Source organism: Crocodylus siamensis, chromosome 8, assembly GCF_052110815.1.
Source record: "Crocodylus siamensis isolate JL-2025a chromosome 8, ASM5211081v1, whole genome shotgun sequence".
Classification (NCBI taxonomy): domain Eukaryota; kingdom Metazoa; phylum Chordata; order Crocodylia; family Crocodylidae; genus Crocodylus; species Crocodylus siamensis.
The window spans coordinates 15,180,964-15,207,496 of record NC_143402.1 but is presented as its reverse complement, the minus strand read 5'-3'; the positions used below and the strand labels follow the sequence as shown (position 1 = coordinate 15,207,496).

Below are 26,533 nucleotides of genomic sequence, written 5' to 3'. Positions count from 1 at the left end.
TTTAACTGAAGTTCATTTGGCTCTTAGTCAGACCCAGTGTTTTACTGAGATATTTTTTGCTAACTGGCATCAAACCCAGTTCTTGCAAGATGCTGACACATTACTGCCAACACTGCCAGAAAGGTATTCATTAGTAGAAGCAAGGATGCCAAAAAATAAAAAACAAACAAACAAAAAAACCCCCACATCCTTCCCAGTATTATGAATTATAAGAAAGTATCTTTATTAAGATGCAGCGCCTAAACTTTTCCTCAACATGGACCTGAAAGGTGTTTCCATTCTTCATCCTGTTTCCAGGCCAAACAAAGGAACTCCTCCCTGGATTTTTTTTTGGATATTTCATAGATTTCATAGACATTAGGGCTGGAAGGGACCTCGGGAGATCATCGAGTCCAGCCCCCTGCCCAAAGGGCAGGAAGTCAGCTGGGGTCATACGATCCCAGCAAGATAAGCATCCAATTTACTCTTGAAGGTGTTCAATGTAGGTGCTTGAACCACCTCCGCTGGCAGACTGTTCCAGACCTTGGGGGCTCGGACAGTAAAGAAATTCTTCCTTATGTCCAGCCTGAAACGGTCTTGCAGGAGTTTGTGACCGTTCGACCTAGTCATCCGTTGGGGCGCTCTGGTGAACAAATGTTCCCCCAGATCCTGGTGGTCACCCCTGATAAACTTATAGGTGGCCATCAGATCACCCCTGAGCCTGCGCTTTTCCAGGCTAAAGAGTCCCATGGCTCTCAGCCTGTCATCGTAAGATCTGTTTTCCTGACCTCTGATCATGCGCGTGGCTCTCCTCTGGACTCTCTCAAGCTTCTCCACATCCTTTTTGAATTGTGGAGCCCAAAACTGGACGCAGTACTCCAGCTGCGGCCTCACCAAGGCCGAGTACAAGGGGAGAATGACGTCTCAGGATTTGCTCGAGAAGCATCTATGGATGCAAGCCAGCGTTTTGGTCGCTTTACTAGCTGCAGCATCGCATTGCAGGCTCATGTTCATCTTGTGGTCAATGATGACCCCCAAGTCTCTTTCTTCTGTAGTGTTATCCAACGTAGCACTGCCAAGCCTATAAGGAAGCTGCAGGTTTTTCCTCCCAAGGTGGAGAACCTTGCATTTTTCGGTGTTAAACACCATCAGGTTCTCGTCTGCCCATTTGCTGAGCTTGTCCAGGTCAGCCTGGATCACCCGCCTATCTTCTGGCATGGATGCTTTGCCCCAAAGTTTGGTGTCATCGGCGAACTTGGCCAGTCCACTCCTGACTTCAATGTCCACATCGTTAATGAAGATGTTGAACAGTATGGGTCCCTGGACAGAGCCTTGAGGGACCCCACTGGTCACAGGGCACCACGATGAGTGACTGCCATCAATCACAACCCTCTGGGTCCGACCACGGAGCCAATTTCCCAGCCAGCGGATCGTGGTGGAGCCAAGGCCACAACTGGCCAGTTTGGCCAAGAGGCGATCATGGGATACCAGATCAAAAGCTTTTTTTGAAGTTGAGATATATGACATCAATCTCTTCTCCCTGGTCCAGGTGATAGGTCACCCGGTCACAGAAGGAAATGAGATTGTTCAAATAAGACCTACCTGCAAACCCGTGCTGGCTATCCCTTAGAATGTTAGCCTGGGCCAGTCCTGTAAGTGTAGCTTCTACATACAATAAAATAGGTTTTTTATGAAATACAAAAGGATTCTCCACTTGCAAATATAACTGTGCTTTTAGAGAAGCCTTAAGGCCAGAGGGATTCATGCATGCACTATGCCTACCCTACTCTGAATCCCTGTGCCTCCACACCTGTGCTTCAGTCCCCATGCCCCAGAAAATGTGCCTGCACCCATGTGTCCCAAACAGTGACTTGCCTCTGTGCCCATGTGTCCTGCTGCCTGCTCACCTGTCCACACCCCCAATACCCACCTATCCCTGCCTCTTCCTGTGCACTTGTCTGTATCCTTACTTCCCAACCCCACACTCCCCCTGCTGTTCCCCCACATGGTACTATCTGTCCTTGCCACAACACTGGTGCTCCCATCCTCCCTCATCTTTGTGACCCTGTGCACTGACTGTGCTCATGAATGCTCCTATGGCCCTGTATGTCCCTGGCTACCTCCACCTCCCCCAGTACCTCCACCTCCACACTGCCCCAGCCCCAAGCTCCCTGCTCCACACATCATGCTCACCTCTGCATCTCTGCCCACCTACCCCCCAGTGCTTACCTCTGCCCACACTTAAAATCCTCTGCCCTGGTACCCATATCCACCCCCGCCTACATGCCCCCCACCTGCCTGCACCTTCAATACCCTCACACCTGTACCTCCTCCTCTTATGATCTTACAACTCTCATCCACTAAGCCCCAAATGCCCAACTCCCCTACCTCTACCCTGACCTGTGCAATAGCCAACTAACCATAAATCAGATACTGAAAGTGGAATGAGACCTCTTCCATCTGTAAACTCAACTAGGTTCTTCCGGTAACATGAAGGGCGATTTCTACATGGGAGAAGTACAAACAAGGACCTGATGCATAATGTGTGGCATACACACAGAGTTTACCAAGTTTACCAGGCACTAGTCAGAGCCTGAGCATTCTGATATTGGCAGTTTAAAAAGCACCATATTACAATAACACACTAAACCTCTTCCTCCCTCAAGTCCTGTGCCAAGCCCAACCATACCTAGAATCTCTTGTATGCAAGGACAATTAAGTTCTCCAAACAAACTTCAGGACCAGAGTATCACAAAACCAGTCTGCTCTCTCAACATCACCTTTAAAGTTTTCCAAGGCACAGGAAACAACATCAATATGGCAGACTCCCGTGCATGGCTGTAGCCTCAACCTTCTGTAATCAAGATGCTGCACCCAAAATGCTGACTTCATAGTTGGTAGCGTCGGAAGGGACCTGAGAAGATCACCAAGTCCAACCCCCTGCCATGAACACGAAAGAATGCTGGGGTCAAATGACACCGGCTACATGATTATCTAGCCTCCTTTCGAAGACCCCCAGGGTAGAAGCAAGCACCACTTCCCTTGGAAGTTAGTTCCAGATCCTAGCTGCCCTAACAGTGAAGTAGTGCCTCCTGATATCTAGCCTGAATCTACTCTCGGTCAACTTATGGCCATTATTCCTTGTTACTCCTGGTACTGCTCAGGGGAACAGGGACTCTCCCATAGCCTGCTGGTCCCCCTTTGCCAGTTTGTAGACGGCCACCAGATCCCCTCTCAGACTTCTTTTGTGGAGGCTGAACAGGTTCAGGTCCCGTAGCCTCTGCTCATAGGGCCTGCCTTGCTGCTCCCTGATCGTGCAAGTGGCCCTCCTCAGGGAGCTCTCAATGCCGTCCTGACCAGTGTCGCATAGAGGGGGAAGATCACCTCCTTGGACCTGCTCGTAATGCATCTGTGGATGAATGACAAGGTGCGGTTAGCCCTCCTGATCGTGTCCCCACATTGGGAGCCCATGTTCCTCTTGGAATCAAAAAATGACACAAAGATCCTTTTCTGCCTCTGTGCTGATTAGAAGGGAGTTCCCCAGCCTATAGGTATGCTGCTGGTTCTTCCTCCCCAGGTGCAGTACCTTGCACTTGTCAGGATTGAATCCCATCCTGTTCTCATCCGCCCACCCCTGTAACCTGTCTAGATCTAGTTGCAGCCTGTCCCTCTACTCCAGCGTGCCCACTTCTTCCTACATTTTAGTGTCATCTGCGAATTTGAACAAGGTGCTTATCATCCCTTTGTCCAAGTCACTGATGAAGATGTTGAACAGTGCAGACCCGAGGACTGAGCCCCAGGGGACCCCATTGCCCATATCCCTCTAGATCGAAAAAGACCCATCCACCACCACTCATGGGTATAGCCCTCCACCCAATTTGCAACCCATCTCACTGTGTAGGCATCGACACCACAGTCGCCTAATTTCTTAATGAGAATAGGGTGAGAGACAGTGTCAAAGGCCTTCCTAAAGTCCAGAAAGACTACGCCCACCGTGACACCTGTGTCCAAGGGTTTTGTGACCTGGTCGTAGAAGGCCACCAGGTTGGTTTGACAGAACCCATGTTGATTGCCCCTAAGCATGATCCCCCCTGCTGGTCCCTTGCAGATGTACTCATGGATTATTTTCTCAAAGAGCTTCCCCTGGAAGATAACGGGCCTGTAGTTTCCTGGGTCCTCCTTCCTCCCTTTTTTGAAAATGGGGACCATGTTGCCCCTTTTCCAGTCCTCTGGCACCTCGCCAGAGCACCACAAGTGCTTGTAAAGCTGTGCTAGGGGTCCCACAATGATCTCTGCTAATTCCCCTCAGCATTCTCAGGTGGAGATCTTAGGATCTGCTGACCTGAATACTAGGCTTAAAGCATCACTGTTAGTGAGAAATAGTTCAACAGGAAGTGCTGGATTCTTTCAGGCCTGGAGAATGAACTGAAGATTTTTATGATTGATGAAACCAAAACTAAGAATCTGGGCAAATGCTGCCTACAAGTTACGTAATTTATTTAGACAGTCTGTACTTACATTCATATACTACAGAGCACAGATCTGTACTTTAGAAGGCTTTGTGTTTTTGTGTTTGTTGTTTTCACTGGAGGACCGGGTGAGGCTGTTATGGGTTGGAGGAGGCCTCATAGGGACTTCACGGTAGCGTGGGGACCCTGGTGCCAGAGAGAGCGCAGCATTTGGGGTGCATCAGCCCCAGCCCCAGAGCAAGGGGGGGGGCAGCAAGAAGCCCCAAGGAGGTAAGGAAGAGGGCCAAGTCACAACAGGGCCCAAGTCAAAAACTACGTCAGTACCCCTTTGGGCAGGGGGCTGGACTCGATCTCCCGAGGTCCCTTCCAGCCCTAATGTCTATGAAATCTATGAACCATCTGCGAGGCTTGGGCTGCGGTGTAGGGGTGGAAAAGGAGCCGCAGATGGCGCCCCCTGGCACTGGGGCGCATAAAGTGGGCAGCCTCCCGCTAATTACATCAGTCAATTAATCAATTAAGATCAAGGCAGGGCAGGCGAGTAAGCAGGCAGTTGGTCCACAACAGGAGGGCGGAGTCACCAATAGAAAGGCTCCAGTAGAGAGATTCCTGTCACACCATCCCAAGGAAAAATCTATGGATTCAAGAGTCACTCATTCCCATTTTAAGAAGAACAATGTTTTAATCAGCATAATAATCTAGGCTGTGCACTAACAATATGTCAGTATTTTGGGCCCAATCCAAAAAAACTCATTAAAGAACACACATGGACCAGAATTAGCAGTGGTTAAGGGTCAAGCAGCAACCAAGAACTGAAAGTTTATAAGTCACCATACCTGCATCTATTACCATCTTCAGAAAATGAAAAAGCCACTAAGCTTTAACATAAATGTACACCTTAATATGCATGTATCCAATTTTTAAATAAGATTTTTAAACAATTTTCAATCCTTTGCATTAAAACATTTTCTTCACTGTTACTTGTATTTAAGTATGACAAAAAAAGGATCAGAAATTCACTGGAAGACTTACGCTCTGATTGGGAGTTCAAGTTAAACAGCCAGAAAAAAAAGCTTACTGCAAAATTTTAAGTCATAATACATGGTACATAGTTTCATAGTAGCTAGAGTCGGAAGGGACCTAGGTAGATCATCTAGTCCGACCCCCTGCCTTGGCAGGAAAGAGCACCGGGGTCAGATGACCCCGGCAAGGTGCTCATCTAACTTCCTTTTAAAAATCCCCAGGCTAGGAGCCTGCACCACTTCCCCTGGAAGCTGGTTCCAGGCCCTAGCCGCCCTGACTGTGAAGTAGCGCCTCCTAATATCTAATCTAAACTTACCCTCCACCAGCTTGTGACCGTTATTCCTGGTCACTCCTGGCAGCGCATGGGGGAACAGGGACTCCCCCAATACCTGCTGATCCCCCCTGACCAGTTTGTAGCAGGCCACAAGGTCCCCCCTTAACCTTCTCTTGTGAAGGTCTACATGAGGGGGAGGAGTTGAAAGCAGGCCACAAGACTCTATATGCTTTCTTTCCCCATATGTGCCGTTGAATCATAGTAGTGTATCCCTTCAATGTTTACAGAAAGCTTTATTCCTGGGGCTCTTCCTAATCCTCTCACTAGCATTCACTCAAACACATCCGATTAAGGGGTTTTGTTTGTTTGTGCCTCCCCCCCCCTCTTCCAAGGGCTCCACTCAGTCTTCATTCATTAAACTGGTTCTGTGACATTAGTTCCTATCTGAAGGATTCAAAAGCAATTTCTTCTCCCACTCCCCTTCTCATTTACAGAAAAGCTTTTAAGGGCATCTGTAGGGACACACACATTCATTCCATCTCAATTGGCTTAGTTCTATTACTCATGCTCACCTAAAACACTAATACTCTCTAGGATTTTAGATTACAAAAAGGTAAAAGAATCATTTTCTGAAGGCATAAATACTTACTAGTTAATTCACTACCTGTTACAGGCTTAGGAAAACATCTCCCTAGAGTGACAATGCACTGGTGCGCTCATCTTAGAACAGCCTCAGCTTTAGATGGGGAATATCTCCGTGCTGGCTACGAAAAGCCATGAATGCTTGGAACAGTGTCTCTTGCACAACAATATAAGACAGTGGCTGGGGCGAGACTGGATTGTGATAACAAGCCTGCCACAAAGAATATCAAACTCCACTAATGGCTTGGAACTCATTAGGTGTAAGAGAGATGCTTGCAGTACCCAGACCCATGCCAGAAAATAATAAGAGCGATGATTAAAATTGTTGGTAGAGACCTGACATACTCATCAGGGGCAGGGGCAGGGGCAGGGACTGCCTAGGTGGGGCAAAGGACAGACCAGGCGGCTCATCCAGGGGGTGCAGGGAGGGGGAAGGCAGCTCCCCCTGCTGCGTAGACCCCAGGGGGAGGCATGGGGGGCACATGTCTCCCAGATCTGTGTGCAGGGCAAAGGCGGGCTACCGCTGAGCACTTGAGGCCTGTGCCAGGCTCCTTCTGGTGGCTGCGCTCGAGCCAAACAGGGCAGCTGGCAGCAGCACTGGGAGGGAGGCTATGGGGGGTAGCCACCGTAGCCCCCCGCCCAACACCACCACTGCCCACCCCACCTGCCGGTGGGAAGTGTCTGATGCAACCTCTAGCCCCAAGTGCACAGGAACAGCCTGCTCCACACACAAATACTTGGGGGGGAGAGACATCCCCTCTCCAGACAAGCCGCCAGCTCTGTCCTGCACCACCCCGGCTGGGTAGCATGTGCCGCTGCCCCAATCCCACTCCCTCCCTCAGTGAGGAGGCTTCAATCTGCCTCCACCTCCATGCTTCTTTTCTCCCTCATGCCCCTTCCCCCACCCGGGAGACTTACCGGCCAAACGCTCCTCTCTAAGCTGCCAGGCTACATTCCTGGCTGTGTGCATGCTGCAGCTGTACATATGCACACGGCATTTATCAGCAACATTATCAGCCACATCAGCCAAAAAAAGCCAATTGCTGATAACATCAATTTTCTTTTTATTGGTGCCAATACGAAATGGACTGAAGTACTGGTGCATCTCTAGAAAACAGACCACCATTGGCGCAAGCTATTGCCAGTTTGCCACATTGATAAACAAATACCCAAAGACAGGTCCAGTAACCAACGGCTCTTGGTATCCTGTTTGACCATTCAAGGCCCATCACATTAACTGCCAAGCTAGTCAGAGGTTGCGAGAAACACAAGTCTTCACGCCTAGACAAATTCAAAGACAGGAGCCAGGCAATGTAACTGTAATAGGATGGTCACCCTTTTTCTCCCTGTTTTGTTTGGACTTTTAAAATCGGTCAACCATCAAGGAGAAATGCTTTGAAGCTATACAATTAAACAGTATAAAACAAAATAGAACTGCCAGTAAGGTGTGCATCCTGGGAAAGATCAAGAAGCCATCCTGCATCCAGCTTAACCAGCAAAGGATCCTGCTGGGTGAAGGCTGTAAGACTAGATCAGCTTCCCTGCCTGAACCGGTGAGAAAACACTGCTGCAGCTAAATATGTACTAGGACTTCTGTAATAGCTCATTTTATATTAGGAAAGTATTTTCCTGTCATTTAGTTTTATAGTTTGGTGGTAGTTAAAGCAAGCCTTTCTGCTATTCATCAACTGAGTGTTGTGTCAATTCTTAAAGCATTAGGTTTAAAAATCCTATGTTAGTGCAACATCAGGTGGGTAGATTGGTACAAGTCTTGAGAATTTTGTAGTTTTACAAAGTCCAGAAGTAGGCATTTACACAGGTTTTACATTTAATACTAAGTGTTTTAAATTGAAAAAGATTTCCTTCTGCAATATTTGCAAGTATTAAGTCCGGAAGCTTTTAAAGACTATTATAATTCAGTAAACCAAAGGAACCATTTTGCTTAGGCCAGAGGTGTCAAACTCATCCAGCCTCATAGGCCAAACCAGGACCACACCCTCTGTAGCTCCCCATGGTGCTGGGTCCACCCTGCACAGTGCACATGGCTGATCCAGCCCCACACATCATTTGCGGCATACACTGGCCCAGAGCTTGGGCTGCATGCGATGCTCCAGACAGATTCCTGCTGCAAGATCCAGCCTGCATGCCGCATGTAGTGTGCAGGGCATAAGATGGGTCCAACAACCAACAGGCTGTATCAGATTGCTCCACAGGCCAGATGTTTGACACTCCTGGCTTAAACAATAAAAAGAACCCTTAAAGCATTCAATAAAATTGTTCTTCCACCAAAATCTACAAAGCATAGCAAAAGGTGTAAGTAATGTCAAACAGATACAAATCTGAATAATAATTCACACAATGGAAGTTTCACCAGGAGTGGGAGTCTCATTGCTTCATATGCCTTCCCAAAGAATGCCTGGTACCTCTGAACCCCTAGCATTTTTCAAATGACCTCTTGCCATTCCTTCCAAATATAGGTATTACGTGTTTTGGGGTTCAGAAACTGCCTACACATGTAACTAGGAGTGGTAAATCTCATCAAGGAAATAAGCAAAATACAGAAGCTACTTCTCCCTTGCTTCTTTTATACTGGAGACTAGACAGTTGCAGCTTATATAATCGTTTTTCCAGCACACCTTCTGACCATTTTAAATCTGATGCTGACCTTGATTTATCAGCTGCAAAATTCAGGCCAAGCAGCATAAACCAACACAATTCTGTAATCCAAGCACAATGAATTTTGATCCATTTACTTAGCAGTTTTTAAATTTTAGAGCGCTTTATAGATATCTTGTTTATTACACACAAGTGCATTATGGCCTCATATTTCTCCCTTTAATGTTAATTTTCATCATCTCCAAGAAAAGAAAACACAAAATGATCTCATACACAGGCAATAAGTTACTTTCTCTCAAAACTTCTCACCTTTCACCAGTTGCTGTTGTATACCAAAGTATCTTATTAACTCTTAAAATACAAAACGCATATTGTTTGGGGAGGTTTTTGAGTAAATTATCTTATTTTAAGCAGCTAAACTACTTGACAGAGACGCTATTACACCTTGAAGCATCATTTTTCTTTGAAGCTTGTACAATGCCAGATCTGTTCAGACATGCCAGGGATAGCTTTCACAACACAAGCAGCCATGGTTCTGCCTCACATCCTCTCAATTCAGAGATGCAGTACTGAGGTATGTTTAGAAAATCCTGGGACAGGTTGAATGTTTGATGCAGTTTTGCTATTAAAAACAAAACATGCACAAAAAAAAGCTCCAAAGGGTTTGAGAGGCAATGGTTTTAGGCATGTTGATATCAACACTTGTTAAATAGTTTGTCACTCCTAGTTGTTTCAGATTGCCAGCTGTGACATGAAACTTAACCATAAATACCACTAAACTGTGCTGCTACAAACCAGATGTAATTTTAAGGTTTTCTAGTGTGCTTGCATGCATATACTGAGATTCATTTATAAAATCAACCCAATTCAAGGTTCCTAGATCAGTGGTTCTCAGCCTTTTTTGTACCAGGGCCCATTTGTAAACATTGATGGCCAGTCCTGACCCAGTGCCCTTCAATCCTGACCGCCTACCCCCTACCCCTAGGCTCCAGCCCCCAGTGTGTGAGGCAGGGTATGTGTGTGGGGCACACACATCCACCACAACCCCTTGCAGGCAGGAACTTTGCCAGCGTGCAAGGGAAAAGCCATGGTTTCACAAGATTTTCTCCTTTAAAGGAGAATCCATTTTTGAAGTTTGTTCGTGACCCTTTCATATGTAGTATTCTTGCAACCCACATTTGGGTTGTGACCCACAGGTTGAAAAATGCTATCCTAGAGGATTAATATAATTTGGTTAAAACATGCAACCAGTGCATTAGTTTGTTTTTTCCCTTAATTTCCAACCGTCTCCATCTATAGTCCTATAGTCTGCATATAGATGCTGACAACACACACTTTACATTAGTTCGAGTCAGCTGCAGGCAATTCCCTCTTTGTAATGCCCAGCCCAATGATACTACTAAGAGCAACACATGTTTTTGTTTCATGATCAATATACAGTAGGTGACCTAAATAGCAAGTTATCTTGGTTGGGTTTTCAGCTTTGCAGATATTGACAGACAAGTCTTACAAATCTTACAGACCTTGTCAGTCAATAACCTACAGTACAGTAAGCCACTAGTACGCTCGAACATAGGAAAAAGCTTCTAGACTCCAACGTTTTCTACAAGCAATTCAAACCCTTAAAAACTTCCACAAAAATCTAAAAAGAAAAAACTTCAAAATTAGTTTTAGCTGTACTTCTTTCTCTAGTCCTTGTGTCAGCTATTTAAATAAAATATGAATGCATATGCAATCTCTTTACCAGCAATAGCAGTTATGCTGTGAGGACTTTTTACTTGTTCTGAAAAAAACACTGATTTCTTGAAGTAAGCTAGTTTCAGTTCATCAGTCCTTCACTATTTGCATTGTTATGTGGCCTTTGAACACAGACATGTTCAAGGCCCCCAAACACAACTAAGACACCACACTACAGCTTTACCAATAAGAAGTTGCATTAACCAAAATGTACTTGAACTCTACAGCCCAGCATCCTGTAAACTGAAGGAATGGGGATTTAGCAAGTGCCCAGGACTACCAGTTCAGGTAAACATCTGTGCTGTAAGGTAAAACACTGAGTTGCACATGGTAGCTGACATACAGTAACTTGCTTTGCTTTTCAGGAAATCTGAGTTTTATTTGAACTTTGCAAACAAGGCTCTAATCACTAACCTCTTGAGGTTTCTTGATTTCTTCCAGATGCAAGTAAGTAGTATTATCTGGTATTCATTATATGCTTGAAGATTTATTAGCTATTTAGGACTTTTTGCAAAGCATAGGTGTTAGGGGTTTTCACTTTTAGTAACTGTATCCAAATGTAACAAAAACCTCTCTCTGTCAGCTAGCAATTTTTGGTACCATAAGAAGCTGAGTACAACTATCAAAAGCCCTCAGTCATTTAAACAATCCATTTTTAATCCTTCACTGGGATATTAAAATGTGAAATGTAATGGCCTCATCGAGACTTTTGTTTTAGAAAACAGAACTCATTTCCTACCTTTACAAAAGCTATGGAAGTTTTAATCCACTGGTACTAACAGCAACTGCTAATATTTGACAAATGTCAGTGACCCATACAATGTCTGCATAAAATGAACCACATGATGAACAAACAGATCATTTATTTCTTCCTCCCATACAGGGGAGAAAAATAGTCCATCTGGTTTGGACCAAATTAAGATTGCCCATTATTACCCAACCAATAAAAGAATACAAAATGGACTAATGTGTCAGTATGAAGAAATTGTCTGCTTTTCCCCCTCCCCTTCCCTACTGTAGTTTAGTGTTAACATGTCATCTCATTTAGGGAGTGCACCCTCCTAACTATCTACAGTCAGTCCACTTCTTCAGGGGAGGGGGGGCGGGTGTCACAAACTGTTCATGAATTTTTTTTTCCATTTATGAATGAGCTACCATGTCTCTAGAACCCTTACACAAAGTTGATCTGTATGCCTGGTGGCATCATCATAAACTTCAGAACCCCCCTCAACCCAATATTATTTAATCAGCTGCAGACAACTCCATTTCTGTATGGCCCAGCCCAGCCATACTAAGAACATCAAGAACAAGCAGCAATTACTTCCCTTAGCTGTTCTGAACTGTCACAGGAGAGAACTCAATTTTTTAAGATTGCCCGAGCTCAGCGGTTCTCAAACTATTTAGACCGAAGGCACTGCTCTGAAAATAGTAGCTCTTAGTTTTTCTTTCATTTTTTTTGGAAAATAACAGAGCAATTCCATTACAAAACTCAGAAAGACCGTAACATGGAGGAATGTTTTTAAACACAAGGGATTTCTATTTGAAATCTCTGGGTTTATCTTGTGAATCATGTTAGCGCACCTAACAGTGCTAATATTGTGGAATCCCATGGTGCCTTTGAAAGACTCAGGGCACCTGAGGGTTGCACGGCACAACTGAGAATCACTGCCCTTGCTACTGTTCAGCTTCTTTTCTGGAGATTGCTGATGCTCAAAACTATCATTCAACAAAAGCAACTAGTCAGGATACAAATATGGCATTGTCTTCTTTGGACCAGCCACTCTACTGCATCCTGCCCCAGTCACCGTTGTGTAGTATGCAAGTTTGGGGCACAGCTAAGATATGCATGGAAATGACTCCACAATGCTGTGAAGGAAAGTATTAGATTGCAGTATTTACAACATCTTGATCAGCAGCATTTGGAATGCCAGTTAGGAAACCAACTCAAGTACAGGCAACACCTGCTTAACGCTGTTTTGCTTAGTGCTATTTCACTATAACATTCATTTTAAATTGATACTTGATTTTACCTAGTGCTTAGCAAGTTTCGTTATAACACTCACTGTTGCCATCTTGGGTCGTCAAATACTTTTGGTTTCACTTAACGCTCCTTTTGTTTCACACTTGGTTTTTCAGGAACCAATTAAGAGCTTTAAGCAGGGATTGCCTGTATACAAATCCCTGCACAAATCTTAACGGAGGTTCTGAACCAAACTCTGCCTCCTCACCCCAGGATATGGAGAGTGTAAATTAAGGCAGCCTTTGGTTTATGATGTTTAATCTTGCTATGCTCAGGAATAGTTCGGAAGATTAGCACTTTCACTGTTCGCAGCAACAAAATGCTACATTGACTCGCATTTCCTGCTCGTGAGCACACTGTTCAGAGGGTGCATTTTTTGGACTATTCAAATAAAGGAATTGATTATTCAGCTGGGATTCATGTTCCTAGTACTCTGAGCACAGATTATTTTCACATGCAACATAAAATTAGGATGTAGAATTTTAAACTTCTTTTGAACATAATAGACTTTACTTTCAGGTTTTCAAATCAGATGCTAAATTCAGCAATTACATACTGTATTATAATGTCATCCTTGGGGTGGAAGCCATATTACTGTAGTAAATAAATGCAAAAACAAACGACCTTCTATATTATATAGAGGTGCACAGATACATTGGTCTATATCATATCTGCACTGATAAAAGGAAAATTGATGTTGGCAATTGGCTTTTTTTGGCCAACATGGCCAATAACATCCAAGAATGCAGCCCAGCAGCTTGGAGAGTAGCATCCAGCTAGAAAGTCTTGGGGGGGGGGGCATTGGGGTGCAGATAGAGGCCCCTGTGGTGAGGAGGGAGTGTGGTAGCGGCACGTGCTGCACAACTGGGACGGGAAAGGGTACGGGACAGAGCTATGGCTCTTCCAAAGGTGTGCGTGGCGGGGTGGCTTCCGTTGCTGTGCACACCCCCAGGGGAGGCATGGTGGGGGCATCTGCCCCCCCAGATTTGTGCACAGGGCGAAGGTAGGCTGCTGCTTCTGTGTACTTGGGGCTGTGCCAGCCTCTTCCTGGCGCAGGGGCACGGCCTGGGACAGGGGCAGAATGGACAGTGGTGGTGGTGATGGGGGCTACGGCAAATGCTGGTGAGGCTGTAGCCCCTGCCATTCCAGCAGCACCACCGCCTGCCCTGCCCGGCCTATGTATAGCCCAGCCCCAGCCCCCAGTTGGGGTCAGAGACTGCCCCAGCCTCTTCCCAAGCGCACAGCTGCAGCCCACCCATAGCCTGTGCACAGATCCGAGAGGCACATCCCCCATCCTGGGGATGTGCACAGCAGAGGAAGCCACACACCCCCAACCCAGATGAGCCACAGCTTTGTCCTGTGCCCTGCCCATGCAAAGCCTACCTCTGTGCCACTGTCCCAGCCCCACTCCTTCCCTCACTGTGGGGGCCTTGATGGCTCATGAGGCCCCTAAAAAAAAATGTAGAAAATTAGTATTTCTCTGCCCTTGGATCCTGTCAAAAATGACAGGAAACAAGGGCAGTAGACCCAGGGGAAGCCCAGTGGGCTCCCACAACAACAGGGCCCACCCAGCCCTGCCCCCCAGCCAGAAGCCCCAGCTGCAGTTTTCTGGGCTGGGAACATGTGGCTGCCCTGGCGGGGGAAGCTCAGGTAAGTGTGGGGGGCGGGACCCCCAGGCAGGGAAGGAGCACTCAGAGGGGGGTGAGGCGAGAAGTGGCCCCTCACCACCCAGTACCCTGCACTGCAGCTGCTTGCAGCCCACATGGGGCTGCCTGTGCCCACTCCAGACAGCCCCACACAGGCTGCAAGCACCTGCAGCATGAGGCACAGGTTGTGGGGCAGGCTGCTTCCCCCCGCCCTCAGCTTTTCCTTGGGCTCCTTCCCTGCATGGCAGGTTACAAGCTGATGCTGAACGTGGGGAAGCGGCCCCACAGCCAGTGCCCCATGCTGCAGCCACCTGCAGCCTACTTGGGGCTGCTCCAGAAAGCCCCGCACAGGTTGCAAGCAGCCGCAGCAGAAAGCGCCAGCCATTGGGCAGTCAAGGGGTCACTTTCCCCCATGCTCAGCACCAGCTCCTTCCCTGCTGGCAAGCAGGGGGTCAGGGCTGAGTGCTGCCCCCCACCTGTACCACAGGGCTGGGGGACACTGGGAGTGAGCAGGTGTGGGAGCCAGTAGGAGCACGGGGCCTGCACCAGTGTCCCGGGGCCAGAGCTGGCTGGGCCCAGAGCAGGGTGGCAGGAGTGCAGGGTCGCAGCTGGCAGGGGCTCTATGGAGCCAGGCCAGCTCCCCCCTCCCTGCTGGTGCAGCCCAGCCAGGCTCCACAGACCCTCGCCAGCCTGTGCCCTGCTTTAGGCCCCACCGGTGCTGGCCCTGGGACATTGGTCCCAAGATGGTGACCAGGGGACAGGGCACCTGTCAAGGGGTGGGGCACCTGTCACGGGGCAGGGCTACCCATGCAGCCCTTGACAGCCTGACAAAACTGGGAAAGCGGCCGTCCGCCCAAAATAATTGCTCGCCCCTGCCTAATATAATAGCTATATGATTTTTGACCAGCTTTATAAATCAATTACCAATTGACAGGGATCTGGATTTCCGTTTGCCACAGAAAAACACGTATTTTCTCCTTTACAGGAGAAAAATCATAGCAGAGTTCCAGTCTGCAAAGGGTTGCTTGGGGGTGTGTGGGGGGAAACAGGATGCAAGGGGCACCAGGTGCATGTGTGCACCTACATATGCACATGACAGCCAGGCAGGGTGATTACCTGCAGCTCCAATGACTCCCTCCAGGTAAATCTATGGGGGCAGGGAGAGACAGGGTAGCATATGGGGATGTAGAAGCACAGGCAATGCATTGGTGGGGTGGATCATGTGCCCTACCAGATTTCTCCGATGGCAGCGGGGCACAAGGCTGGACCAGCTCCGGGCAAGAGTTGCCTCCATGGCCCAGCAGCTGGGACCTGGTGTGGATGGGAAAGTCGCACTGCCATAGTCACCAAGGTGAGGCACCTCCTGCCTGACTGGCAACGGTGGTAGACACAACTCTGCACCACCGCCACTCAAACACTTGGCAGCCATGGCAGTGCTATGCTCCTTCCTGCACCAGGTCCCACCTGCTGGGCTGTGGAGGCAGCTCCCGTCCAGAGGTGGTCTGGCCTGGCTACAGCTCTGCACCCCGGTGTGGTTGCAAAAATCTGGGGGAGCATGTACTCCTCTCCCTTTCTCCACACAACCACCCCCTTCCTCACACACTGGGAGGGTAGGGGGTAGTGGCTCAAAGTGAGGGGCAGGGGACTATGGGCACCACCAGGGCTGGGGGGACCATGAGTTGGGAGTGAAGGCAAACAACAGGGGCAGGGCATCAGCATAACAGGGCTGCTCAGCACCACAAAGCATGGTGGTTGGGGAGTGGGGAAGGAATGACAGCCACAGCTGGACCCACTTCCTGGTGAGTGAAGGTGGCAGAGGGAGCTCTGATTTTCCATGATAAAAATCAAATGGCAAAACATACAGGTATTTAAATTTTATTTTATTATAATGATTATGGCAGCAGTAGGCTTCTAAAATGCTTTAAAATTGTAAATATTGGGGGTTGGACTTGATGACCTGTTGAGGTCCCTTCTGACCCTAGCTTCTATGACTCTATAAACACATTCTGTTCAACTGATACCTATGCATATAGTGGTGTTTAATTTTAATCATGGAAAAACACAGATTTGGGTTTTTTTAAAATCAGAGACCTTTGGATTTTAAAGAGAAAGCCAGGATCCCTGCAATAGATAACTTACATTTTTGTCACTTTCATTGATGGCAGATGTCTGTGTGCATGTGGAGCTAGGGGGGGATGCCAAGTCACAAGACTAAGAACTAGGAACTCAAAAATAGTCTACCTTTATTGTTATACTGTGTCTCAACTGTAAAGTTGGCTTTGGTTTTTTCTTAAAAGAATTAATCAACCTCACAAAAGTAGATCTATGCCTAATATGCCACATTAAATGTTATCAATTTAAAACAATAAAAGAACCCCAAATACTATACACTTCTGTGTTAATAAAGCAAGTCAGCTTCTCTGTTTACATATTTACTACTCAGTTTTTTTAGCCATGAAACATCAGTCCAGCTGCATGGAAACAAGGTATTCAAAAGTAAAACTGGTTATTAAGTATTTTTATTAGTCTTTGGTTTTAATGGAATTCTGCCACCACTATTATTTAAACTTTTACATCATTTGTGTATCAGCATTAACTATTTATTTTTTAAAAATATGTTACTTTATAAATGTAAAATTTCGGGATTTGGAGGTTGAACATTTTTAAATTCAGACTATTTAGAAGCTCTGATGGATCCTGTTTTTCTCTTTGTTTTAAACTTTTCCTCTTGCTCTACTAGTAATGATTGCATTCAGTTTTTTGTGCTCCTGTCTCTACCTGTAGTCAGCCAGCCTTCGTTACAGTCACCAACTGGATGACACCAAACATTGTGCTACCTCAACTGAATTTCCCCGCGGTGTACTCTTTGCTTCTTAGCTGTCTCTCTTGATGGGTCAAAAAGATTATCTTTCCTTCAAGGGTGCCTTTACCTGAAAATGGTAATTAACTAGGTGCAGACTCTGCAAGTAGTAATCCACTTGCAGCATCTAGCCCATGTATCAAAAGACTTACTAAAAAAACCCAAAACCTAAATGAAACAAAGATCTCTTAAGACGACAGAAAAGTAAATTAAAATGGGATATTCTCTGTGTAACAGGTATAGCCTGAAACCTGCAGGTGTAAAACTAAGCACGAGGAATGTGTGCCTTGTAACTCATGCTCTCTCAGGAAAAGGATTTCCCTTGGCAGTCTGTTTTAGTAAGCTCAGCCAACTGTATGTTATTTAGAGCTGAAAATATAAATAAAAAAAATACACTATGAAAAACATGCAAGTTTCTCTTCTGAATCTTTGGGGAAAAAGTAGAATAATAAGAGCTGCATCGTGCTAGATTTTAATTCAAACAACAAATGAGTTAATTATGAGAATTCTAGATGGATTAATTAGATCAGGTACCAGCTGTGTTTCTATAGCAACAAGCACATGGGAACAGACATTCTTCTTTGCATCCAATTAGTTCGCATTTATCCTAAGAGAAGGTAGAGAGCTGATGATGCTTTCTTAATGGTTAAATTACTAGCTAGCCCTCCTATGACTCTGAATTCCCTCAATACCCCTGCACTTAAAAGGAACAAGCATTTTGTAAGTTATTGCCAGGTCTCTGCCCTCTGTTCACTCTACAGCACAGCAGGAAAAAAAGTTCACTACTTATGCAGGACTTTGCATCCTGAAAATTAAGTAATGTCAGCAGAGCACCTAGTGTTTCTTTAACATTTTATGTCAGTGTACGCACTTACCCTCCACTAGGGAGACGTATTGAGATTTATACACCTATTACCATAGCAATAAAGCCCATGTCTCAGCTTTAAAAATGTGACAAGAATCCCCCCCAAAAGTAAATATTACAAATAAAATTCAAGATGCTCAATCTGAAACGGAAAGCAGAAAGAAAGCTGCTGATCCGAAGGGTAAGCTTAAATGGTAGATGTTGACATGTTTTTAGAGAGTAGGCTTCTGCAATTTCTAAGGGTCCAGGTCCTATATGCCACACAGGTTGCCTCCCACCTTCTACAAGGGCACTCTAGCCCTCAACCCCAGAGCCCCTGTGGGCTCCTTTGGCCCAGTGGCAGGAGCCACCTCCCCACCATGCACCCCTAGGTGGTGCAGTAGATCCTTTACTTCCATAAAGTGATCTGCACTATAAAAAGGTTGGAGTCCACTGTACTATATGAAACTAAAGATTTTTGTTTTAAATTTCCCTCTGAGCTTGCTACAGTGCAAGTGTATAAACTCAGAGCTGAATATCCATTTTCACTATTTATTCTCCAATCTTATCTGTGACACAAGTCCTCTCAACATTCAGGCCAATACCACATACTTAAATTCCTTAATAGTGAACAAAGAGGCTGGAGGACTTCCTTTTGACCTCCCCCAAATTATTTAAAAATATCAGACTATTTCAACAGTTTGTTCGTTTTGGCGTTGTTTTTTTTCCTTGTAGACTCAATGGGTAGTTTACGATAATTAAAATAGATGAGAGACAGAGAGAGACTCTTTCACCTCATTTTCTATGGATACTGTTTCCATCAATATTATTACAGCCTAATATGATGCTCTTTCTATTTCCTGGATTTAACACTCTGCTTCCTTTAAACCATGGGAATTTGAAGTTTCTAAAATACCAAGTGTCTGTTTAATGATGTCACCTTTCATATATACTGTAATATGTTCCAAGGTAGTATATTTGGAGGCATGACTAGATGTGCCAACAGAAGTCAGATACTAGCCCTGAAGTTAGATGACTACTTTAAGGTTCATTTAGAAGATAAAATCCATTTTTGTGTGGGCATTTCAGATTTCTATCAAAAAATCTTGTATTCTATTGCTCTCATTTCTTTGAGGGTTTGTGAATAAGCCACAGAGAAACCACTCATTCCATTGCAGACAAGCTGCTGCAAGCACTCTGAAGAAGAAACCAGAGGATGCGCTGTACTCTTTTTGATCCACCTCCTGTTCAAAATGTTACCCATGTTACATATACGCTGCATCCAGATGAGCATGGCTGTGTAGTATGTGCACATCTCTCACATTCAGGCATTTCCCACATTGGGGTTGTTTTGTTTTGTTTTTTTTTTTGACCCCTGGAGATCCAAGGGTCCGAAAAACCCACACAGAAAAAAAACCAGGGCAATGCACAAGGGGACTGCATGCACCACTCAAAACCAAAGCCTAGCTGGCCAGGGCTGTGCTCTGGCTGCTGGTCAGGCTCCAAGCTGCAGGACCGATGCCTCTGTAGCTCCTTCGGCCCCCCAGCACCCCTGGTGAGACTACTAGAGTTCATAGCCCTGTGCAATATGGAATAGTTTTCCAATTCGTCTCCCTAGTTTTCTCAATACGTCTCCCTAGTGGAGGGTAAGTGCAATATGGAATAGTTTTATGGAAGGACATCACAACTGTGCTGGCCCCAGCATCCCATACCTTACCTGGGTAACTTGCCATGTGCCAGAGGGTGCGTGGCATGGGCATTCTCCAGGAACACGTAGCAGCAACACAAGGTGTCCCACTGCTAGTTGTCCCCAGGGAACTCATCTGGACACAGCCATAGATTTATTCAGTGTTCACACAGTAAGTGGTGATGCGCAGGGTGTGCACACGCACCCCGAGAGCACTGGTGCACCCCCTGAGAGCCAGCATTCCCTGCTTAGGCAATGGGCAGGCGGGAGTGCTGACACCCTCCCAGGAGAAGCTCCGCTGGCACTTCAGTTGGTGCAATCAGCTGCAGGGGAACACCCCCCCAACTCAGGAGACACCAGCCACCCATACACACAGTGTTTGCACCAAAGCAGCTGACAGGCTATAGGAGGTTTTTAATTGACTTCAGTAGCTGCTAGCTCAGGTCCCATAATACATTTACAATGGCACATCTTTCTGAGATGCTACAGAAGAAAGCTGAGAAAGCTACTCTGTGAGAGGCTAACCATCAAAATTTGAACCTATAGTCTCTCTCAGGGAAAAATACCAAGGCACCTTTGCATCTGTCACTGTAACTACAGCTATGTCGAGATATCTTTTTTAGGATTTCAAAATAATATTTGCGTATTTCTTAAATTAACTACTTACTCATTTTGCAGAGGTTTCAAGTTTTTATTTCCATGACATTGTATTCAAGTTTTCACCTTTTAGGCAAATAAATTGAGAGAGAAACAAAATCTTCAAATGCAAATTATCATTTTTTTCCTCCCTCTATCACTCCTGAGTTTCTGACTTTTTCCCACCCACATTAGGATTCCCCTACCTTGGAAATTACTCCAAATTAATTTACTTATCAGGACACTCCGATTCTAGAAAAAAAAATCTGAATAAATCTTCTAAATAAATTTAATCTACTGGATTAAGGAAAACGCTGTTTTAAGTAGTGGATTAAGCCAATTCAAAAGTTAAATATTTTTCCCCCAGCCCCTTAAACTCCCCCCCAAGATAGATGCACACTGGTGCCCAAGTAATTTAAGCTTTCCAGAAGCACTTCTGTTATAGTTTTCTAGGACAGGTCTGTCCAACTTTTAAGCCCCTTGGGGCCACACCAGCAAGAACCGCACGCTGTGTCACGTGGATACTGTCCTGCCCACTCACTCCCTCTCCACTGTTATGTTAGGTGGGTGCAAGCACAATCACATCCCCTCCCTGCACCAGTATATTCACCATATGGGTGCATTCCCTAACCCCATCCCCCCTCCCTGTACAGCTCCCAACTCACCATCAACTCCATGTGCTGCTGCCCCCATGGGTAAAAGCAGGAAGTAGAAACCAACGAGGGAAGAGCCTGGAAACTCCAGCTGCTGTTGCAACAGAGCAATGGGAGGAGCAGACAGGGGGGCAGCAGACAGGTGATAGCCCAGGGGCTGCCAGGTAGACGGCCCCATTCTAACATATTGTTATTTTGTAACTATTGCAGGTTTACTTGGCTTTGATGATGATGTTGGCATGGGGGACTGGTTTCATGGAAATGGGTGGACCCAAAACATAATTACCTAACAGAGAAGAATTTGGACATTTGGCTGTTTTTGCCAAAAGTAAAAGTAATCCTCAGTTTGAAAGGTACTTCCAAAGTCTTGGGGTCACTAGCTTTATACCTGATCTTATGAACTATGTACCCTTCTTTCATATGTGGACTTTATTTAGGAAAGGACAGGTGTTAAACTGCTGGGTAAAGAAGCTTGCAAGCTGACATTGTTTTGCAATAGCATTCCTTGTAAACAGAGAGCGCTTCATGTGCTCTGGAGGCTGAGCTTGTCTAGCCTTGCCCGCAGGCCACACTAGCTTTCATAGCTTTGTTCCAAACAAAAGATACTATTCCACCTCATTGTGGTTTTTAATAACTGCATTTTCGCTCCAGGTGTGGGAACAGAGATTTTCAGTTCATTACATTATCTTTGGCCGGGGGTGATGGTTTTCTCTACCCTGAGGGACACTACCAGGAACTAAAAGAATGCTCTCTTATGGTGCCATTTCTGCTTCAAATGAATTGTTCAGACTGCTGCTGTTACTGTATAACCCATCGCTCAATTTTCAGCAAGTTGTCCAGGCTTTAATCAACTTATTTTAGCCTTAATTTCTCACAAGGCCAAAACAGAGTAAGAACCAACTAAAACACTTATTTCACACGTATGTATTCCTGATGTTTTTGATTGTTAGCAAGTGCTAGAAAGGAAAGTGGTACATTTGGGGATTAGGCAATTTTGTTGAAACAGAATTAACCCATTCAAAGTAAGTAGGGCAGAGCAGGGCCAGGAGAGGAGCTCATTGCGGATGTGAGCCCTCCGCTGCCATGGCAAGGTGCCCCCCATCTGCCTGGCAGCAGTAGGAGCAGCAGCCCAGGGTTGTGTCCCTTGCTGTTGCCAAGCAGGAAGGGGATGCCCTGCCATAGCAGCATGGGGCTTGCACCAGCAAGTAGCTTCCCCGCATGGCCCTGCTCTACCCTGCCTTGCCAGGTTTTGTCTGCTGAGCCACGGAGGCCCCAGCAGGAGGGCAGCAGGGTGGGAAGCCCGAGCCCACAGCAGGCAAGGCAGCCCCCCCCCTCAAGGCTCCACTCTGGCTATGCTGCCCGTGGGGGAGGTGGAGGCAGGATCTGGGCTCCACTCTGCCACAGCAGCTACTGCTGCCACCGGCAGGTAGCAGCCAGGGCTCGGGTGGTGCTGTGGCCACAGCCCTGGCAGCCGGAGGCACCAACAGGAGTGGAGGGCTGTGGTTTAGGAGTAAGGAGCCTGGACCTGTGTCCTGATGAGCAAGAGGGGCAGGGTGAGCTTTGATTTTCCATGGAAAAAAAAAGGCCAAAAAAACCCACAAGATCAAATACCAAAAATGTATAGGTAGTTAGAATGTATTTTATTATAGTGAGTGAGGTAGGCTTCCAACTTGCTTTAAAATTGTAGATCAATAAAACATTGTGTTCAACTGACACGCACACATTAAATATACATACATATACACACACACATATGTGCAGTGGCTAGTACCACTGCTGGCTGTTCCTCAATATGAGGATGACAGTCTTCCAGTAACTAGGGAAGTCAACAGTGAGCACATAGATGATGGGAGGCTGATCCAAGAGCCACATGTTTGACTGCAGATGTGGTAACTAGTCCCAGGAGGAAGGAGTAGATCCTCATGATGTCTGGTCACATATCTTTCCCTTTGGCTCTGTCATCTATCCACCTCCATAACGAGGTGAATTTGGTCAAAAGTGGTAGGTGCCTTGTCATATATTGTGGCACCACCAAGAACGATTCTCCCAGGTATCCACATTAATACCTTATTTCTTCAGACTGGCCTTCAATGTGTCCTTGAAGCTCTTCTTTTGCCCACCTCTAGACTGGTGACTATCATAAATGACTGGTGCCTCCTGAGACTGGGGGACCACCATGGGGGCAAGCAGTGACTGCTTGCAGCTACCACTGACTGTGTCAGCAGCAGGGGGTGGTGATGGCAAGCAGTGACTGGCCGCCGCCACCAGCGGCCAATCTCAAGGGGGAGGGGGGGAAGCATGCCCCCCCACGCATCGCCTATGGTGACTATTAGTGAGTTGGGAACACAGGACTTGTTTTGAAAGCCAGCTGTTAGGCAATCTAATGACAGACGTGTCCAATGGAGTTGGTGCCATATAAACAGGTCTTCAATGCTGGTGATGTTTGCTTGAACCAAAACACTGGCCTTCATTCTTTTGTCTTTCCAACTGATATGGAAGATTTTCAGAAGACACTGGTGATGGGTACCATTCCAAAGCTTTCAGGTGTTTTTGCTGTCATCCAACTTTCACATCTATACAACAGGGTAGGGAAGCCTGGCAGATGAGAAGTTCGGTTTGAATCCTGTCATCACAATCACTGAAGACAAGATTTCAGAGGCATCCAATGGCAGCACTGGTAGATTTTATCAGGTGTTGAATATAATCTTCTGTATTTACTTTTTGGGAAAGGTGACTCTACCCAGGTAGGAGAAGTACTCTAATTGTAATGTGGAAGAGCAGATGATTGGTAAAGTATCTTATTTTTTCATCAGGAAGATGACAATGAGTCAAAGCATTTTATATGCTTCCAGAGCAAGAGTGACCTGGACCTCTTCAACTGAGTGGGCACACACAACACAATCACCAGCTTCTTGAATATCAGTAAAGGAGGTGTTGGTTATCTTGAATTTGGAACATAACCAGTTGATATTAAAAAGAGATTCCTGTCCCTGCAATTGATACAGGATGCTGATTCCATATGGAATTCTATCAGCAATGAGTTACAGAATAGACGTAATAATGAACAGAAAAGAGTGATGGTGCACATCCTGGCTTGACTCAAGTTCTAAAGTGAAGGGGTCTGTTTCCAAGCTACTGCTTAGTAGGGCTGTGCAAAGCTTTGGCACCTGATTTGATTCAGCAGAGATTTAGCCCAATTCGGTGGCTGAATCTCCAAATCTGAATTGAATAAGACGACCCTTTAATCTCTCTGAATCAAACTGAAACCCTCTGAATTGATTCGGAGAGATCCAGAAAAATTTGGAAATTTAGACAGACACGGCTTTAAATGCTTTTTCTACATACCTCTAGGTAGCAGTCAGCTGAATGCTGCGACATTAGGGTGGATGGAGCATCCTACAGGAGCATGGGAGCTCCCCAGTGCGCTCAGCAGCAGACCCGGAAGTGGACCAGAAGTGCTTCCAGCCCACTTCTGGGTCTGCCAGGAAGTGCGCTGAGGGGGCCCCCACACCCCTCCTGGCTTGGCAACTGGCGCCTTCTGGGCTGGGGGGGCACCTGTGGTTCCCCCCACGGCCAACTGCCAAGCCAGGGAGCAGGGGGGTGGGGCCTGTGCGCTCCCCAGCAGATCCAGAAATGGACCAGAAGTACTTCCAGTCCACTTCTGGGTTTGCCGCCAAGCACATGGAGGAACCCCTGCAATCCTGTGGAACACTCCATCTGCTCCAGCATCTCAGTGTTCACAAGCTGTGCCCAGTACTTTGAGGTACACAGAAAAAACTATTAAAGCTATGTCCATGTCCAAATCGCTGATTCTCTGAATCAGCATTGAATCTTCAGATTCGGATTTGGCTGAATTGAATCAGGGACAGTGATCCGAATCGCTGTCCCCAACTTGGGCCAAATCGAATAGGGTCTGCTTCACACACCCCTACCACTTAGGATGGCTGCTAGCATGTAGTTAAGATGTCTGATAAATGGCAACAAATTTTGGCAGGCATTCAAACCTCATCAGGATCTTCCATAGGGCCTCTCTGCTGACTGAATCAAATACCTTACTCAAATCAATGAAGGCCAAAGATCTCATCAGTGTTGCTTGCAGTGCTTCTCTTGCAACTCGCTAGCAACAAAGAAAATATCAATTGTACCTCAGAATGGTCTGAAACCCCATTGGGACTCAGGTAGACTCCCTTCAGGGAGGAAAACTGAGTCTGTTGAGGAGAATGATAGCGAGGATCTCCCCTGCTATGGACAGAAGTGCAATGCTGCAACATGCTGCTATCCAATCCATCTCCTTTCCTGATTATGGGTAAGGATTCTGGCATCTTTCAAATCACTGGAATCTGTTTATGTTTTCAGATTTTCATAATGATGTGTAGTTGGTTAGAACTTTTTCCATCATCTTGCTTGCTTTTGTCCACCAACATATTTGGTTGTATTAACAACACTGTTGCTGGCAAGTAAAGGGCAGTGATTCTTTTGCTATATTCAGCACTGGTGAGGCCTCATCTGGAGTACTGCATCCTATGTTGGGTACCACATTTGAGGATGGGGCAGGCCAATTATAGAGTACAGAAAGCAAGAATGATAATGGTTTAGAAATCATGCCTGACAGGGAAAACTTGGAAGAACTGGAATTATTTAATGCAGAAAAGAGAAGAGTGAGGGAAGGTTAAATAGGTCTTCAACTACATGAAAAAGTGATTATAAAAGAAGACAGTGACAGACTATTCTCTGTGGCTGCATGGGACAGGACAAGGAATTATGGTCTTAAACTGCACCAAGGGAAATCCAGATCAGATATCAGAAACAACTCTGTCATTATGAGATGTGGTAACTATTCTTTATAGATATATCCTTATAGGCCAAACAGGAAGAAACACGATCTTGCAGATTCATTTTAATTTCATTGTTAGGATTAGTTTTAGTGCCTTTTGCATCTTTCTGTAATACAGGCAACATCTGTTTGCAGAAACACCTAGCAAGAGTAACATCCACTTACTGGCAATATTTTCTCTACCATATATTCAGCCAACACCCTGGAACAACAGTTAGCCACTTAGAAGCAACAGAGCACCAGGGCTACAAACAACCATTAACTGTAAAGAAAGAGATAATCTTGTTGAATTTAAGGGACATTTTGATTCCAGGCAAAGAAGAGACTCCCAGGAAAGGGTAGTAGGGGCAAAAATACAAGCACAAGACATAACTACAATAATTTCTTGCAAACAGGAAAAGAAATCCAATAGTTGAAATGTGATCTGGAGTGTACTCAAGTCAGCTCAACTCTGAACAGTGCAACTAAAGTAAGCATAAGCTAAAAAGTGAGGTTGGAGAGCAAAGCATGGCTCCCAAACACACAGACTTAATGAACAACTGAAAAGCACTGTTCCAACTCCGGCTCACTTGTCAAGATGTCTAAAGTGTCTCGTTAGACCTATCTTCTCCAAATC

General features: G+C 45.9%; 1 protein-coding gene across 1 annotated transcript in view; it reads right to left on the bottom strand.

The window, feature by feature from the left end:
- Nucleotides 1-26,533, bottom strand: part of COL4A5 (collagen type IV alpha 5 chain) — a 134,145-nt gene that overhangs the window by 100,546 nt on the left and 7,066 nt on the right. The window lies entirely within an intron of this gene.